Here is a 19,869-nt window from a genome sequence, read left to right as displayed (position 1 = left end):
CAAAAACACAAAAGCAGATGACACCAGGCTCAAGGACATGGTCACAGTCTTTTTCCCAGGATTATGAAAGTCTAAAGCTAGAAGGGCGTAGATTTGAGGTGAGGGAAAAATTAAAAGGGAAACTGTTTTGTACAGAGGGTGAACAGAGGCAGTAGTAGAATTGGATACGATTACATTCTTTAAAACAATTCCTTTTGTACAGGTAGATGGAGATAAAAGGTTTAGAGGGCCAAGTAAAAGCAAATGGATTAACTTGGGCATCTTGGTCAGATACGAGTTGGATGAAGGACATGTTTCAGTATATAACTCTGTGAATCTGTAATATAATGCACAGTTGAGTCCAGGCACGCAGCTCAGTGATGTGTAACACATGACTAAATGCAACTCCAAAAGTCTTGGATCGTCCTTGAGTTGTGCTGCCCAGGAATAACTGAGGAATATGTACTGTTCAGGGCACCGAGGATAACTCCCCTGCACCTCATTTATACACTTCCTTCAAATAGTGTCACAGGTTCCATCTGAGGGGTAGATGGGACCTCAGCTAGAAGATGATACTCTGTGGCTTGTTAAATTGGGCAATGACATTGTTACGTTGGTTTAGTGTTCTCACAGGTAAGGAAGTACAATCAAAGCCTAGTTTTGCATGCCATCCATACAGGTCATTTCATCACATCAGTGCACCTAGGTAATAAAGGGGAGAAGCAATAACCATGCAGGATGTAGTGTTACATTTACAGAGATAGTGCAGTGCAGGCAGACATGTTGATATTAAGGGAGAGGAGGCGATGGAGTGGTTGGTGCGTGGAATGTACTGTCTGAGTCTGTGGTGGAGACCAGTGAAATTTAAGAGACTACTAGACAGGTGTATGGAGGAATTTAGGGTGGGGGTTTATATAGGAGGCAGGGTTTAAGTGTCAGCACAACATTGTGGGCTGAAAGGCCTGCACTGTGCTGTACTATTCTATGTTCTGTGACTCTCCATGTTTGATTTATCCGGTGCAACTTAAATCCACTATCTCATTAAATTCAGCGAAATGGCAAAAAATGAATTAAATGTTTGATTAGAAACCACACTGTTAAATTTATTAATAAGTTTAACAAATAAATTGATAGCTTGTCTCATTGTGATTGAAAATTTGGCTGTGGGTTTGAAGATAAAAATATTTTCAGGAAGTATTTGAATTAAATCAATTTTGTTGGAATTTTTTCCAGACAGACTACAATATGTTAAATTATTGCCACAAACAGTGAAGGGGCGAGCGATGGCGAGGCGAGTTCGGAGGGTGAGTCAAGATGGTGTGTTGCAGAATCGTTCCAGATGGAGTTCCAAAGCCCATACAGCTGGCCCAGCAGCAAAGCTGGATTGCTCTGGGCGCTGAAAGTAGAAGTCAGGGCGTGGGCTGAGGAGATTTGGTGCTTGTACAACAGACCTGGGTGTGAGGTTGGATCATTCTGGGCACTGAGCTGATTTGAAGAGTTTGAGAATGGCTTTGGGTTGGGCGACGCAATCTGGGCCCGAAGCAAGTCACTGAGCGGTGTGGTCTAGGCCTGGAGCCTTTTGCTGCAGTGGTGCCTGGGTCTTAGTGCGAGGTACAATACGCTGTTCAGACAATTTAAGCGCCAGCCCAGATCGAAGGCGAGAGCCGATCTTCTTTGCTCTCCGCGATATTCTCTCCTCTCTCCAGAGCCTTTCGCTGTTCCGTCATTTGGCCCATTTAAATGCTAGCCCAGATACACTGAAAACATAGGGTGTTGGGATCCAGGGCGAAGTTCTCCGCGAAGGTCATTCAATTCTCTATATGGCGCTGAGGCTATGATGACTAGCCCAGCTGTTGTGCTCCGTGGCTGCTAATATGATGAACTGAAAAACGAGGCTTTGGGCTTACCCTGGGCTGCTCTGGGGTTTGGATCTGAGGACACAATTTTTAGTTTGGATTGTTGTTGTTTGCTTCAATTGTTTGCATGAATTTTGTGTATTTCTTTCTTTCTCTCGTGCATTGGCTGTAGATCTTTTATTTTTATTTTAATTCTTTTTTTTCTTTAATTTTGCTCTTCTGGGTTTCTTGCTTTGTGGCTACCTGTGTGCAAACAAATCCCAAGGTTGTATAATTTATACATTCTTTGATAATAAATATACATCAAACTTATGTTGAAATTTGTAGCATAGCTATAATTATGTCAAGGATTGAATCAAAAATCAAATGTTTAAAAAGTTCGGGTTATGTGAATTCATGCTGTTGTGAAATAATAGAATAAATTTAGGTCACTCAGTTATGAACTCCAGTTTCAATGAAAAAAAAGCATAAGCAGAAGAGTAGAGTGCAAAGCTTTTAATAAGTACTAACCATCATCTTGTGTCAAACAATTCAGAAAAAAATTTGAAAGAAATCACTCATAATTCCTATACCTGTGTAAGCAAACACTGTGGATGCTCTGTCCCACCAACATCCCATAAATAACAAAGAACACTCAGTTTTTGTTGCTAATAGATATTTTCAATGGGAAATCAGGGGAAAACTCTTCTGGTCTTTGGAGGTCTTTGGGATCTTTAACACATCTGCATAATCATAAGCCAGACAGATTCTGTGCTAAAATTTTAAGATGTTTATAATTTTTTTTTAAGTTCCAAGTAAATTTATTATCTAAGCACAATATGTCACCATATACTACCCTAAAGTTCATTCTCTTGCAGGTATTCACAGTAGGACAAAGACATACAATATAATCAATGAAAAACTACACACAAAGACTGACAAATAACGAATGTGCAAAAGAAGATAAACTGACCAAATACAAATAATAATACATAAATACCAAATAAGTAATACTGATAAGTAAGTACACTGTAATACTATTATTGTACTTTTCTGTCATTTCCTGAAAATTGAAGTTGATTAAAAAGATCGATTTCCTCCTAGCTATTCCCTGCACCTGTGTCTGTATCAACAGAGCTTCTTAATATTTTGTGATCATCATTGATCCCATTCTATTTTTAAAATATATCTACAAATTTCTCCTTTTGACTCAATTTCAAAAAGTAGAAATTAAAGCCCAAAAATCTGGATGATTTCCCAGTTTTGAAGACCAATCCAATGCTTTCAAGGAAGTAAGTGCTATCAACAATGCCAGCATGTATTGTTCAATCCCCCATTACCGCTGACCTGAGGAGGCATACAAAAAGTAAACAGTGGAATTAATTGCTTAAAGGACATTATTGAAGGAAGTAGGTTTTATTTCGGTAATCTTCTAGCTTCGTGGATATTGTGACTGCTATCTGTTTTTGTTTGATTCCAAACTTTTAATAGCTTGAAATTGAATGGGGATGACTTGTTTGAGGGCCCTTCATTTGGAAGTGAGTTTTCATGGAAACTGACGTATGACGCACAATACATGACATTATATAGTCTAATATCTAGGCAACAACTACCTGAAGTCCAGATTTTTAGCTGCTGGTCTTGTAATTTAACCACTACGTAAAACTTGTCTTCTGGTCATCTGTGTGATTTTTGAGCAATATCCAATCTGCAGGCTGGAATTCAAATCAGCGATCCAAGGATGCGGATTTAGTCTTGAGCTTGGGCACTGTCTATAAAGACACAGGTGCACGAGAGTGTCCCCACAAAATTATTCAGAGTCTTCCCCAATCAAAAGTACTGTATGAACCGAGAGATCTGTAATCTTCTGAGAGTTAAGTCAATGGTGTTTAGGACTCGTGATCCAGGCATGACCTCTTGAAGGCCATCTCGGATGCATGGAGGCAAACCCGGACTAAACTTGTGTCTTGGAGGGATGCTTGACAGCTGCAGCAGGGCTTGAATGCTATCACCTCCTACAAGGCAGGACCAAGCAACAACAAGAGCAACGAGATCCCCCCCCCCCCCCCAAGGTGAGCTCAATTTACCTTATGTAATTTTTCTCGATGGGGCACAGAGGAATCTTCATGAATCCCCAGAGCCCCCGACGATCTTGTGATCTCAGTCTCTGAGGCCGACATGAGAACATCCTTCAGGAGGGTGAACCCATGGAAAGCATCTGCCTGGATGGTGTACCTGAGTACTGAAGACCGTGCTCACTGAGATCCTTAACCTCCCACTTGGCCAATCGGAGGTACCCAGCTGCGTGAAACAGGCCTCACTCATGCTGATACCCAAGAACCTGCCTCAGTGACTATTCCCCAGTGGGACTTAGATCCACTGTGATGAAGTGCTTCAAGGGGTTCATCATGAAACATACCAACTCATGCCTGAGGAGTGATTTGGATCCACTCCAATTTGCCTACCATCACAACAGGTCAACAGCAGATGCTATGTCATTGGCTCTTCACTCAGCTGTGGTAAACCTGGACAATGCAAGCATCAGCGTCCTCTTCGTTCACTACAGCTCAGCATTCAACACTATCATCCCTACAAAGCTCATCACTCAGCTGCAAAACCTAAGCCTCGGTACTGTCCTGTGCAACCCGATCCCCAAATTACTCACTGGCAGACCCCACTTAGCATGAATTGGCAACAACATCTTGTCCACACTCACCATCAGCACAGGTGAACCACAGGGCTGTGCGCTCAGCCCCCCGATCTACTCATATACTTACGATCTTGTGGCTACTTACGGCCCCCAACATCTTATTTAAGCTCGCTGATGACCGCACTGTTGTTGGCCGAATAAAAAGGCGGTGACAAATTGGCATTTAAGAGAGAGATTGAAAATCTGGTTGAGTGGTGCCACAACGACAGCCTTGCACTCAATGTTAGTAAAAACAAACAGCTGATAATCGACTACAAGAGGAAGAAGCCAAGGTCCATGAGTCAGTCCTCATTAGGTAATCGAGTTGGAGAGGATCAGTAGCATTAAATTCCTCCTCATTAACATAGCGGAGGATCCAGTCTCCTGGGGACTAGTGCCTAAGTCTTAACACAAAGAAGGCACAACAGCTCCTCTACTTTCTTAGAAGTTTGCATAACTTTAGCATGTCACCAAAGACTTTGATAGTGGGAAGTATGCTAACTAGTTGCATCAATGCCCAGGAACGGATAAGGCTACAGGAAGTCATGGTCACAGCCCAGTCCATCACAAGCAAAACTCTCCCTACCTTTGAATACAGTTAACATAGACCGCTGCCACAAGAAAGCAGCGTCCATTATCAAAGACCCCCACCCATCCTGGCCATGCCCTCTTCTCACTACTACCATTGGGCAGGCAATACAGAAGCCTTAGGAACCAGCACCAGGTTCAGAAACAGGATCCTGAACCCTAATGAGTAACTTCAATCACTGCTGCTTTGAAGTGATTTTACGACCCTTCGAGGAATCTTTACAACTTCATTTCATAGCTTGTCACACCAGACGGTCAGCCATTCTTGTCTGGCACATGGTGTCAGGACTGGCCTCCTTTCAGATTAACCGGATCACATTATGAACATTCCTGACTCGACCCTTGTATTTTTTTACAAGGCCAAGTGGCTAGCTCGACGCTCAACCTGGCATAGATGGAAAGCATGCTTGGGCGTGGCCTGACTTGGATTCGAACTCAGGAGCCTTCGCTCCGGAGTCCGGCGCTGATGCCATTGCGCCACCCGCCGGCTATCTTTACAACTCATGTTCACATTATGTTTAATTTGCACAGTTTGTCTTCTTTTGCACATCGTTTGTTCATCAGTCTTTGCTGTTTATACATAGTTTATCATAAATTCTATTTGTATTTCTTTTTTCCTCTGTAAATGCCTGAAAGAAAATGAATCTGACCATATACAGTTCTGTGCAGGAGTTTTGGGCACGTATTGTATCTCTAGCTGGGGTGCCTAAGACTGTTGCACAGTATTTGTCAACGTGGATAGGACAGCGAGTTTGTAAATCTGGCGGGACCAAAAGATGTTGGGAATGTTGAGGGCAGAATGCCGTGTGAGGGGTATGAGACCGGTGGCAGTGAAGGCATGCCAGCGGCAGGGGGTCGCTTGGGTGTAGATGCACCATCCCTGAGACACCGGGCAAGCTCATTTGATTCCAAACAATTGGGCTTATTGATCATTACAGAATGTCTCTCTGGTGCTTTCCACTTCCTCCCTTCTCCCTTCCATTTTTCCCAACAATGATTCCCCTCTCTCTGCCCCCTTCTCACTCTCAGTCCACATTAGAGACCCATATCAGAATCAGGTTTATCATCTCTCACATATGTTGTGAAATATGTATATTTTTGTGGCATCCTAGCTATACATACAGTGGCACCCCTGGTCAACATTTCTGTCACTGTGAATAGCTAAGCAAGTAAAAGATGACCTGATTTCCAAAAGACATAAAGTTAAAGATGACACATTTCTTTAATATCTTAAGCAAGATTACTTTTTTTTGTTTCCATTTTTTACAATTTCAAAATAACAAAGAAGGAAAAGGGAAAAAACTTTTGCTTCGGGCACCCGGTATGGTCAGTACTTAGTAACACCTCCTTTGGCAAGTATCACAGCTTGTAAACGCTTTCTGTAGCCAGCTAAGAGTCTCTCAATTCTTGTTTGGAGGATTTTCGCCCGTTCTTCCTTGCAAAAGGCTTCTAGTTCTGTGAGATTCTTGGGTCGTCTTGCATGCACAGCTCTTTTGAGGTCTATCCACAGATTTTCGATGATGTTTAGGTCGGGGTAATTGTGAGGGCCATGGCAAAACCTTCAGCTTGCACCTCTTGAGGTAGTTCACTGTGGATTTTGAGGTGTATTTAAGATTATTTTCCTGTTGTAGAAGCCATCTTCTTTTCATCTTCAGCTTTCTTATGGACGGTGTGATGTTTGCTTCCAGAATTTGCTGGTATTTAATTGAATTCATTCTTCCCTTTACCAGTGAAATGTTCCCCGTACCACTGGCTGCAACACAAGCCCAAAGCATGATCGATCCACCCCCATGCTTAACAGTTTGACAGGTGTTCTTTTCATGAAATTCTGCACCCTTTTTTCTCCAAACATACCTTTGCAAGGGCCAAACTGTCCCGGGCCATCAGAGGGGCAAAGTGTGCACACGCCCAGCGAATCCACAGCCACTTCCACAGCGGCGCATGTGGAAGGGCATTCAGGACATCGCCAACTACAGGACAACATCACCTGACTACGTGGGTGATGCCTCTTTCCCAGATGCGCTGAGCAACTTCTACACTCGTTTAGAGGCGGAAAATGACGTGGCAGTGAGGAAGTCCACCCCTCCTACGGATGACCAGGTGCTGTGTCTCACCATGGCCGATGTGAGAAGAACTCTATGCAGGTCAACCCACGGAAGGCTGCTGGACCAGACAATATTCCTGGCAGAGTGCTCACAGGATGTGCAGACCAGCTGGCAGATGTTTTCACTGACATCTTCAACATCTCCCTGAGCAGCGCCACCATTCCAACATGCTTCAAGGCCGCCACCATCGTCCCCGTGCCGAAGAAATCTTCAGTGTCCTGTCTCAAAGACTACCATCCCGTTGCACTTACATCCATCATCATGAAGTGTTTCGAGAGGCTCGTCATGAGGCATATCAAGACCCTGCTGCCCCCCTCACTGGACCCTCTGCAGTTTGCGTACCGTCCCAACCGCTCAACAGATGACACCATTGCCATCACCCTCCACCTGGCCCTAAACCACCTGGACAAAAAAGACACATACGTTCGAATGCTGTTCATAGACTTCAGTTCAGCATTCAACACAATCTTTCCTCAGAAACTGATTGGAAAGCTGAGTCTACTAGGCCTGAACACCTCCCTCTGCAACTGGATCCTAGACTTCCTGACTGGGAAACCTCAGTCAGTCCGGATCAGGAGCAGCATCTCCAACACCATCACACTGAGCACAGGGGTCCCCCAGGGCTGTGTGCTCAGTCCACTGCTGTTCACTCTGCTGACCCACGACTGTGCTGCAACACACAGCTCGAACCATATCATCAAATTCGCTGATGACACAACCGTGGTGGGTCTCATCAGCAAGAATGACGAGTCAGCTTACAAAGAGGAGGTGCAGCCGCTAACAGACTGGTGCAGAGCCAACAACCTGTCTCTGAATGTCAACAAAAAAGATGGTTGTTGACTTCAGGAGGGCACGGAGCGACCGTTCTCCGATGAACATCGACGGCTCCTCGGTAGAGATTGTTAAGAGAACTGAATTTCTTGGAGTTCACCTTGCGGAGAATCTCACCCGGTCCCTCAACACCAGCTCCATAGCAAAGAAAGCCCAGCAGCGTCTCTACTTTCTGCGAAGGCTGAGAAAAGTCCATCTCCCACCCCCCATCCTCACCACATTCCACAGAGGTTGTATCAAGAGCATCCTGAGCAGCTGCATCACTGCCTGGTTTGGAAATTGCACCGTCTCGGATTGTAAGACCCTGCAGCGGATAGTGAGGTCAGCTGAGAAGATCATCGGGGTCTCTCTTCCTGCCATTACAGACATTTACACTACACGCTGCATCCGCAAAGCAAACAGCATTATGAAGGACCCCACACATTCCTCAAACAAACTCTTCTCCTTCCTACCATCTAGGAAAAGGCACCAAAGCATTCGGGCTCTCACGACCAGACTACGTAACAGTTTATTCCCCCAAGCCATCAGACTCCTCAATACCCAGAGCCTGGACTGACACCAACTTTCTGCCCTCTACTGTGCCTATTGTCTTGTTTATTATTTATTGTAATGCCTGCACAGTTTTGTGCACTTTATGCAGTCCTGGGTAGGTCTGTAGTCTAGCGTAGTTTTTCGCGGTGTTTTTACATCGTTCAGTGTAGTTTTTGTACTATTTCATGTAGCACCATGGTCCTGAAAAAAACGTTGTCTCCTTTTTACTATGCACTGTACCAGCAGTTATGGTCAAAATGACAATAAAAGGTGACTTGACCTGACTTGACCTGACCTGATTTGCTCGTTGTGGCCAAAAAGTTCCATTTTAACTTCATCAGTCCACTGGACTTAAAGGTTTTCTTCTGATGACTCTTCCATGATGGTCATATTTGTGAAGGTGTCACTGCACAGTAGAACAGTGCACCACCACTCCAGGGTCTGCTAAATCTTCCTGAGGGTCTTTTGCAGTCAAACAGGGGTTTTCATTTGCCTTTCTAGCAATCCTACAAGCAATTCTCCTGGAAAGTTTTCTTGGTCTTCCAGACCTCAACTTGACCTCCATTGTTCGTGTTAACTGCCATTTCTTAATTACATTACGAATTGAAGATACGCTACCTGAAAATGCTTTCCTACCTTCTTATAGCCTTCTCCTGCTTTGTGGGCATCATTTATTTTAATTTTCAGAGTGCTAGGCAGCTGCTCAGAGGAGGCCATGGCTGCTGATTGTTGGAACAAGGTTTGAGGAGTCAAGGTATTTATAAAGCTTTGATATTTGCGTCACCTGGCCTTTCCTAACGATGATTGTGAACAAGCTATAGTCCTAACAAGCTAATTGAGGTCTGAGACCTTGATAAAAGTTATCTGAGAGCTCAAATCTCTTGGGATGCCCAAACTTTTGCATGGTGCTCCTTTCCTTTTTTTTTCCACTCTAAAATTGTACAAAACAAAAATAATACACTAATCTTGATTAAAATGTTGAAAAGATAGTTTCATCTTTAACTTTATGACCTTTGGAGATCAGTTCATCTTTACTCACTTAACTATTCACAGTAAAAGATATTTTGACCAGGGGTGCCCAAGCTTTTGCATGCCACTGTATGTGCTTAAGACAGTACTGTATATGATAACACATACATATTTTGATAATAAATTTACTTTGAACTGTCTGTGTAAGTTTGCATGTACTCAGTGTGACTGCATTGGATTCACCCAGTGGTTCCTTTTCCCACCCACATCCCAAGGATGTGGAATTAGTAAATTGTCCACTTTAATTGACTTTGAATGCAGATTAAAGGAAAAACTAAACTCAGAGGATTAAATGGCGTATGTGAACAAACTGCAGGGGAGAAATGAACAAATACGATTGCTCACCCAAGAGGAACCCGAGGCACGATATTCAGAACAGCCTCCTCAATCCATTATAGGTTTATTCCTAGAAATGGTACAGGATTTTCATGCATGATTAATGTAGCCCCTGACTGAAATTTAGGCAGAACTCTTCATGTGTTCTGCATCCTCATTTGATATCCTTGTGTAGACAACACCTCCCATGTGGTTCATTAGCTGTCTGCTTCAACAGCATTCTGCTTGAGTAATGCTAATTAAAATTAATCTGAACCTTTCAAAGTTTGATGTACACCGTGTCCGCTAGAGGATCTGAACTCATCCGAAATCAGCAATGTGTTTTGTGATTATTAACAGTGAATGATTCATTGGAGGGTGTGGTTTTCCTGCACTGGTGACCTTAGCTGAAGCACTAGGGTATTATGTGCTCAGAAGTGGTGGTTTTGTAGGTACTTGGAGAGCCATGGATGTCAGTGTTAGAAATATAGCCCTAAGAATTATGGATTAACTGCAAGAATAAGTGCAACGAGCCCTCACGAGTGTGCAGAATCAGTGGATGAATCCTCAAATCTAATTCAAAGTTCAGAGTAAGTACTATCCTGAGATTCATTTTAATGCAGGCATTCATAGTAGAACAAAGAAATAAAATAGAATCAACATGAAAACTACACACAAGCAAAGAATGACAGACAATGAGCAAAAAAAGACAAATTGTGCAATAATAAAAAAATAATATTCTTTTGGCATAATAGTTTGGTCTTAACCTGATCTGGAAAGTTTACAAAAAAGAATTGAAATGACAGATTTTAGAAAACACTATGTATACTTGAACACGCTCATTTAACACTACCTAGTACAGAAGGAGGAAGAGGAATAACAGACAATTATACAGCAGTCAGGTAATACTTGTAAGGATATATTTTCATCAACGACAACAGGATTTAGCATTCCATGCAAGCATATGCAATTCTGATAAGAAGTACACATCACACTAAACTTAAAACAGAACACAACCTAGAAAAATGAAGAAATTATCACTATTGAATAAAAAGTTAACCAATGGACGAGCATGGCCCTTCATTAAAGACATCCCCACGATCGGAGTCGATTAGGTGTCAACAAGGAAGCGTCAGAAACCTGGCTCAAGAGTTGGAGACTTCTTCCCAGAAACAGAGGCATTGCCTGTGGCAATACAGGACCAGGTGGTTAACACAAACATTATCCAAGAAACATAATAAAAGACCAACAAATTTCAGATGACTAATGCAAACAATGCCAAGAAGAAACAGAAACAATCCGACACGTCACAGGATCCTGCAGCACAATTTAACACAATCTGATTTCTTACACAGACGCAATCAAGCAGCAAACATCATTCACCAAGATCTTGCTTTAAAATACAAACTCATAAAAGACACCATACCTTACTCTAAATACAAGCCTAATCCAGTTTTAGAGGCAGAGTCCTACAAATTATGTTGCAACCAATCCATTAGTACAGATAGAACAATCCATAATAACTGCCCGGATATAATCATACGGGATAAACAAGCAGGAACAACTTACTTAATAAATGTAGCCATTCCAAACACACAGAACATCCAGAAATCACTTGGTGAAAAACACTAGAAATAGGCTGAGCTAAGAGGAAACTGAAAAACTGTGGAACGTGAACAGGGTATACATTGTCCCAATAGTAATACCTACACCTACAACTGGTATCATCCCAAAGGCACTACACAATAACATTAAACAATTAGGCTGACACAGCGATATTTATATACTCCAGACAGCCACAATACTAAGCACCACTAGAATACTCTGAAAGTTCCTAGCAATTGAGAAATGAGTGTGCTTGGCTATGCCCAAACCTCAGCTTGAGCTGAGAAAAAGTAATTATAGATAGATAGACAGATAATACTGAGAACATGAATTGTACAGTGTGGTAAACTATGTATACTCCCCTCTGCTGACTGCTCCTGTGGCTCCTCCCACAGACCCCTGTATAAAGGCGATTTGAGGCACTGCTCATCCCTCAGTCTCCAAGATGTCGTGGTCCCTTTTGCTGTTAATAAAAGCCTATCATTCACCTCCTGTCTCCGAGAGTTATTGATGGAGCATCATAGAGTCCTTGAAAGAGAGTCCATTGGTTGTGGAACAAGTTCAGAATTAAGGTTAGTTATCCATGCTGGTTCAGGAGCCTGATGGTCGAAGAGTAATAACTGTTCTTGAACCTGGTGCTGTGGGACCTAAGGCTCCTGTATCTCCTTCCCAATCGCAGCAGTGAGAAAAAAGCATGGCCTGGATGGTGGGAACGGTTTTATCCTCCACTTTCTGGAGGCCTTTGTAAGAACTCATACCTAACATTTATCCATTCACTTCATCCTACCCATGACAGGCCTGATGCCAAAACACACAAAGAATGTACGTTATTCAATCATGACAATAACATTACCAAAACACTTTGCTTGATATCCTTTGAACTACCTTGCAGGAAAGGACGGCACAGAGCATGACCTGACTACTGCTGAAGAGATGACATTCACAATAATGAAGATCGTTCAAGGCTGAAGCCTTGATTACTGATGAGACTAAATCCATTGAAGATGACTATACAATCACTCAGAATCCCTCCTTCTATCATTTCACTATTTTCTCATCTCCAAATCTCCGATTATTGCGTAATGGGCGAGGGTATAACATAACCACTTCCTACTTTCTTCTGTCCTTTCATCATCTTGCCTCTATTCACTTTCAGACACTCCAAAAACTACAGCCTTGCCTGGTTGTGGAGAAACAGTGAGGAGACAGTGCAAAAAACACTATCACTCGGTTCCTCAATCACAGCCACTGGTTCTCACGTGCAACCTTGGACATCAGGTAAGTTGTATCACCTATAATGCCTGTGCTTCAGAAATGAATGTGTCAGCTCAAAGATGATGTTTTGCAGCTAGACATATGAAGAGTTGTTAAATGTGTGAAACATCCAGAGTTTTCAACTGCTTTGACAGCTGGTTAAGCAGGGGGCAGATCTTGTAATCAGATTATGTTGTGGTAGGCCCACTGGAGAAAATAAACCTAGAATGGGCAGCTCACAATGGATCTACATTCTGCAGTATTATTAGTGGTAGCTGGCATACAGTTGGCAGGCTACATGCATTCTAAACAGTGGGCGTGTGAAAACTGGGCAACTTATATCAACCTGCTTTGGGAGCTACCTCCTGTTATTAAGAGCTCGGTCTTATAGAGTCATAGAGCTATACAACATGGAACCTGGCCCTTCAGCCCAACTCTCCCACACTATAAAGTTGGCGAACTGAGCTAGTCCTATTTGCTTGCATTTGGCTAACATTCCTTCAAACTCTTTCTATCCATATAATTGCTGTTGTGCATTTTAAATCATTGTACTTCCCTCTATCAGTCCCTCTGGGAGCTCATTCCATATGCTCACCACTGTTGGATTGTGGTGCAGAATAGTTATTTTTCTTGTAGTTTAATTTTCTTATTCTTGGTATTTTTTTAATATATCATCACCATTACACATGTAATTCTTCTTCTAGCCTGCTGGCATTTAGGGCAGCAGTGAAAGTCCTCTATGTCTGTCTGTCCATACCGTCGCACACAGATATAGAAGGATTCGTCATTGCCGTTTCCATAACTAATTATTTTTGATCAGTCAGAATTGTTAGCCTTGAGCTGAAACCCCAACCTGGAGGACTGGTGGACCACTCTTAGCCTGTCCTTTACCCTTTGACCTGGGTGATCCTACCAAGAGCCAAAGCACAAGGCCCTGACTCCAGCCAACGTAGCTCTCCAGGTCACTGAGGCATGCATGTCTTCAAATCCTACAACACATTTGTGATCCACTTGGGGGATACATGCAATTGTTCAGTGAGATTTTCAACGGTTACAGTTGCCTCTATTTTTCTGGAAACTTCTTGATTTCAGTGGCAGGTGTCACATTACTTGAATCTGACAATTTTATTGGTTGACTGTTATCAAAGAAATTTCTAGAATCAGTTGTCCTGTACGAGAAGACCACACTACCTTCAGTCTCCTCTCTTTTCATTTTCTCTTGCAATACTTATTCTTCCTTGCTCTTGTAACACTTAATAAAATGATTCATGACTTCCAGGGAATCTTTGTATCAGGGTCCTTCACCACCTTCCGGGTGAGAAACTTGCCAGTCAAATCCCTCTCACTTTAAACCTAGCTCGTCTAGTTTTGGACTAACCTGTCCTGGGGAAAAGACTAGAAACAGTTCTATGTCAGCAATCCTCAGAAGCAAGCAAATAGAAACTAACAAGTCACAATCCACATCTACGTTAATGACTAATCTCAACAAAATAGAGCATCTGAAAGGACTGAAGATTAAATAAATTTTAGCATCACGCCACAGTGATCATGTCACCTCTAATTAGAATTCGTGTTTTTCAATAGTACTTATATGACGTCTCATCCTCATTCAAAGGGAAATAGGTGCGGAGGAGACAGGAGAATGCTCCTAGCCATGGCAACTTGAAGCTGGAAGGATTTGTGTGCAGGCTTTATGGGCAATATACTGTGATTGGCTCTTATTTGAATTTAGTGAGAAATGAATACTGGTCAGTGGGTTGAAGCCAAACTTCCCTTTGGAACCCAGATGATCCTCCTGCTGCCCCCAGATGCACAAAATATTAGCTTTTCAGGTCTCTTCTGGTTCCGACACCTCTGGCATTTCTGGTTGGCTTGCAGCAAACTCACAATATCTGTGGGCAGGCCTCCAGTTAAAATAATAGTTGGTTCTCCACAATGTCAATAAGGTCAAGTCAGCAGTGGTTTCCAGCAATTGTCTATCCCATATGTTGAAAAGTGCAAACTAAAATCAGAAAGTGCCAGAAGAGCTGAGAGCCTCAGTGATTAATCCTTTACTGCTGTAATGGTCTGCCTACTCCGCCAGTTTCCGACAACAATCTGGGTTTTACTGGCGGCCTAATGAAATGAAAAGCGAGAGAGGAGGCAACTCACAGGTCCGTGAGAGAGATTTGAAAAGGAGCGCCCACAGGCTTTCCACATTTTTCTGGAGGCCCAGTTGAATCGGGAGCGAGCGGAGGCAACTCACAGGTTCACGACTGAGATTTAAGGAGGAGTGTTCGCAGGCTGTCAGCGTTTCTCTGGCAGCCCGACTGAATCGTCAATGAGAGAGAGGCAACTCGCAGGCCTGCGAGTGCGATTTAAGAAGAAGCATTCGCAGGCTTTCGGTGTTTTCCGGTGGCCCAATCGATTCACAGTTCATTAGCAAGGGCAAATAAAAATAAGGTAGGTGACCAGTGGAGCAGTGGGGAAGCTTTGGCTCGTCAGGCTTGAGTGAGGTACTTACCTGGATAGTTTCTTCTTCTTCTTTCTTCACTCTTTGTCTGTAGGCGCATCAGTGAGAGAGGCTCCAATGGCTACGTCGTGTTCTTTGTGTGAGATGTGGGAATCCTGGGAGACTCCAGCCTCCCACATAGCCACATCTGCACCAGGTACACTGAGCTGCAGCTCCTCAGAGAACATGTTAAGGTACTGGAGCTGCAGCTCGACGGCCAGAGGGGAAACTGAGGAAGCGATAGATAGGAGCTACAGTCACCCCTGAGTTGCAGGAGGCAGGTACATGTGTGGCTGTCAGGAGAGGGAAAGGATATGGGTAGCCAGTGCAGAATACACCTGTGGCCTAGTTCAGGAGAGTAATTGAAGGAACTTGATAGAAAGCTAAAAAGCAGGACCTCCAGGGGTAGTAATCTCTGGATTGATGCCAGTGAGGGTAAGGATAGGATGATTTGGCAGATGAATGCATGACTGAGGAACTGGTGCAGCCGTTGGGGGGGGGGGGGGGGGTTCAGATTTCTGGATCATTGGGATCTCTTCTGGGGAAGTTATGACCAGTACAAAAGGGATGTGTTACACCTGAACTCCAGGGGAACAAATATCCTTGCTGGCAAGATTGCTAGAGCTGTTGGGGAGGGTTTAAACTAATTTGGTAGGGCAATGTTCCGGTGGTGATGAAGGTAGATTGGGAAAATAAGGTTGGTGCTGATTTTGGATCCCAAGAGAAAGAATTTGAAAAATGCCTATGAGATGTTTTTTCGATTTGCTTGTGGTTGTTGTGTAATGAGATGAATTTGATTAGGGATCTTAAGTAAAGGAACCCCTAGGAGACAGTGATCATAATATGATAGAATTCACCCTGCAATTGGAGAGGGAGAGGCTAAAGTCAAACGTTACACTGGAATAAAGGGGATTACAGAGACATGAGAGTGCAGTTGGCCAATGTTGGTTGGCAGGGGACACTGGCAGGGATGACAGCACAGCAGCAATGGCCGGAGGTTCTGGCTCAGAAGGTGCAGGATAGATACATCACAAAGGAGCATAAGTATTTTAAAGGCAGGATGACAAAACTGTGGTTGACAAGGGAAGTCAAAGCCAACATAAAAGCAAAAGAGAGGATATATAATAGAGTAAAAAGTAGTGGCAAGTTAGAGGATTGGGAAGCTTTTAAAAACCAACAGAAGTCAACAGAAAAGCCCAGAGGAGGGAAAAGATGGAATATGGAGGCATTAGTAATGATTTTTCAAGAATCATTATATTCTGGTATGGTTCTGAAGGACTGGAAAATTACATATCACACTTTATCATTCTCCCACTCTTTAAGAAGGGGGCAAGGCAGAAGAAAGGAAATAATAGGCCAGTGCCTGACCTCATTGGTTGGGAAGATGTTGGATTTAATTGTGAAGAATGAGGTCTTGGGGTACTTGGAGGCTCTCGATAAAACAGGCCATAGTCAGCATGGTTTCTTTAAGGGAAAATCTTGCCTAACAAATCTGTTGGAATACTTTTGAGGAAATAACAAGCAGGATAGACAAAGGAGAATCACTGGATGCTCTTGGATTTTCAGAAGGCCTCTAAATGGATGTCTGTCTTTCCCCTACACCTGTGTTCTGTAATTGCCAGCACATACCAAGGCATGTGAAAGCTTACAAGGAGGAGACATGTGAATGGGGTTGAGAGGGAAATGGATCAGCCATGGTCAAATGGCGCAGTAGACTCGATGGGCTGAATGGCCTAATTCTGCTCCTATGTCTTATGGTCTTATGGGGTTAAAAGTGCCAATGGACTCAAGAGGTTGCAGATGCTGGAATCTGGAGCAAACGAGAACAAACTGCTAGAAGGTCTCAGCGAGTCAGGCAGCACCTGTGTTTCAGGTCAACACCTTGTTTCAGGGCTGAGAGTGCAGAGGGAACCAAGTGGCAGACATCTTGTTGGTGAGTGGGATGAGTGGAAAAGGTGAAGAAGGAGAGAGGGAATACGTGAGCTAATGGTGTAGGGTAATGTAATTAGGAGAAATGTACTTAGTTCGCAACCACCAACATTGAGTTGGGGTTTCGCTAAGAGACTGGTCTGATGTGATGACATTGTTTTGTAAGGATTTTTAAGACTGCTTTTGTGTTTAGATTTAGGAGTTCAATGAAATGTGTTATCGGTTTCATTAAACACAAATCGCCTCACTTTGTTTTATTTGCGAAACCTACAGTAGCAGTGGGAAGGGAACCCAGGATTCCCAGATAATGGAAAATTCAACGTGCATTTGTTACCATTGGGTGGTAGGCTACACAAGCAGAATTTGAGATGCTGTGTCTGTACAGGGTAGGGTGGCTGAGAAGGGAAGAATGAACTAAGGATTCGTGGATGGTTCTTGCAGTAAGCAGGAAGGGGAGGATGCTAGTCCTGGTAGGATCCCATAGGAAGTGGAGTAAATGGCAAAATGCTCCATGCAGGGGCTAGTAGAGGTTCCACCTATTACTTACCAGCCTCTTTCCGACCCCTCCTTCTCACTATGATATAGTCCCGATGCAGAGTCTCGACCCAAAATATTGACCTTTCCTTTGTCTCCACAGATGCTGCTTGACCTGTTGAGTTAATTGAGCAGTTTAATTTTGCCCTGAAGCTTTTACATTGCTATTCACTTAAATTAGCTTTAAAACAACCAATGGCCTGTGCTCTGGGTAGTTGTACAAAAACACAAAGCAATAAACAAAGATACATTGTAGTTCTGGCATTCGCAGTGAATACACTGACAAGGTCAGGGTTTAATTCATTCAGCTGACAAAGTCCTCAGTTAACCTTCTAGTGATGAATACCATTCAGACTGCAGCTTTCCTCTGACACAGTAACAGTGCATACATAGGGCCTTTCATCACTTTCAGCTATCCCTATGTGCTTCACGGCCACTGAAGGACATTTGAAGTGTGATTGCTGTTGTATTCTAAAGAAAACAACATTCAATCTACACAAACTTTTCCCTAACAATTGTGATGATGATAGAGAGAAAATTAGTAGCCAAGGAATAATGTCTCTAGCACTTCTTCTAAATATGTCTTACAGATTTTTTTACATTCAGCTAACAAGACAGATGAGACCTCACTTTAACATCTCCAATGTTGGACTGCAATACCAGTGGGGATTTCTGTGTTCAAATCGCTCTTACACCCACAAATTCTGAATCAGAAACAAAAATGCTTCGGGTCAAGACCCTTCATCAGGACTCCACCAAAAATGTTAACTAACCATTTCCCTTCCTAGGTGCTGCCTGACCCGTTAATTTCCTCCAGGATTTTGTATGTCACTCCACATTTCCAGCATCTGCAGTCTCTTGTATCTCTGTTAAGATAAAGACCTGGTCTTGTCACAGCTTGTTGAGAATGATAGTGGATAAATAAATGGCCAACTAGAGGACGAGGCAGTGAGGCTCACTAGCTGAGTGCAAAAGCTTTAGTAATGATGTTCAGCCAGAAGCAAATAGATGAAACATCTTGTTTTCTTCCAAAAATCACAATGTCACATAAGGGAATCCTCAGGCAGTTAGATCCATTCCTGTGTTATCAAGAAAGAACTGAGCGAACTGGATACAGCAAATGCCATGGGGCCAGAAAACTTCTAGGCTGTAGCACTTTAAGACCTGCATACCAGAACTAACCATGTCTCTATCCAAGTTGTTACAGCATTGTGAGAAAGCTGGTGTCTACTTAGCAACATGGAAAAGTGTCAGATTTGTCCTTATTTGTTTATTATTTTAAATTTTATTTAGAAATACATCATAGCAACAAGCCCTTCTGGCTCAATGAGACTAGGTCACCCAGTTTTACTCATGTGGCCAATTAACCTACTAACCTGTACATCTTTGGAAACCAGAGGACCCACATAGTAATGAGGAGAACATAACAAACCCCTTACAAGGAGCAGCAGGAATTGAACTCTGATTGTTTGCACTGCAATAGTGTTAATAGTTAACCACTATGTTACCACGACACCACTACCCAAAAAAAAACAGGATAAATCCAGTCTAATCAATGTGTTTTCAAACATCAAGAGAGTAACGCATGACGGATTTCACTGTGCTGTCAATAAGTACACATTTGTCAAAATGCCATTTGGTTCCAAACCTCATTGCAATCTTGGTCTGAATATGGACCAAAGACCCTAATTCCATGGATGAACTGCGAGTGACATCAAGGAAGCATACGATGATGAAGGCGTCAAGCAGACCTGGCAAACTGAAGTCAATCAGAATTGACATCCTACCTGGCACAAGGGAAAGTGGTTGTGATTGTTCCAGCCCCATAGCATTACCACAGGAATTGCACAGGGCAACAACTTTCTTCCATCATAAGGCCAGAACGGGAACTTCACTGATTATTGTGCTATTCAACTTGCTGAAAAACTCTTCTGAGAATTAAGCCTATGCGCAGAAAAACCTAGCCAATATGCCAGCTTGTGTTTAGAATTTGCAGAAAAAAAGTCTAATTTAAAAAAGAGTCAAGTAATAGCAACGAAGGAAAGCCCAGACACCAAGCCTTGACATTCAATAGCATGACCATTACAAAGCTCCCCACCATCAACAACTTTGTAGTCATAATTGACCAGAAATTCACCTCGGTTTCTGCACGAA

The 19,869-nt window shown here is 42.9% G+C and overlaps 1 long non-coding RNA gene across 1 annotated transcript; it reads right to left on the bottom strand.

Annotated features, from left to right (window-relative positions):
- Nucleotides 1–1,119: 1,119 nt before the first annotated feature.
- On the bottom strand, nucleotides 1,120–19,138 carry LOC132395392 (uncharacterized). The gene is made up of 3 exons (XR_009512598.1): nucleotides 19,092–19,138; nucleotides 17,729–17,830; nucleotides 1,120–2,078 (listed from the first exon to the last, which is right to left on the bottom strand). It is a non-coding gene; the product is annotated as an uncharacterized LOC132395392 (long non-coding RNA).
- Nucleotides 19,139–19,869: the final 731 nt, after the last annotated feature.

Source organism: Hypanus sabinus, chromosome 6 (genome assembly GCF_030144855.1).
Source record: "Hypanus sabinus isolate sHypSab1 chromosome 6, sHypSab1.hap1, whole genome shotgun sequence".
Taxonomy (NCBI): Eukaryota; Metazoa; Chordata; class Chondrichthyes; order Myliobatiformes; family Dasyatidae; genus Hypanus; species Hypanus sabinus.
The sequence above is the reverse complement of the archived record's forward strand: the minus strand, read 5'-3'. Positions and strand labels throughout refer to the sequence as shown.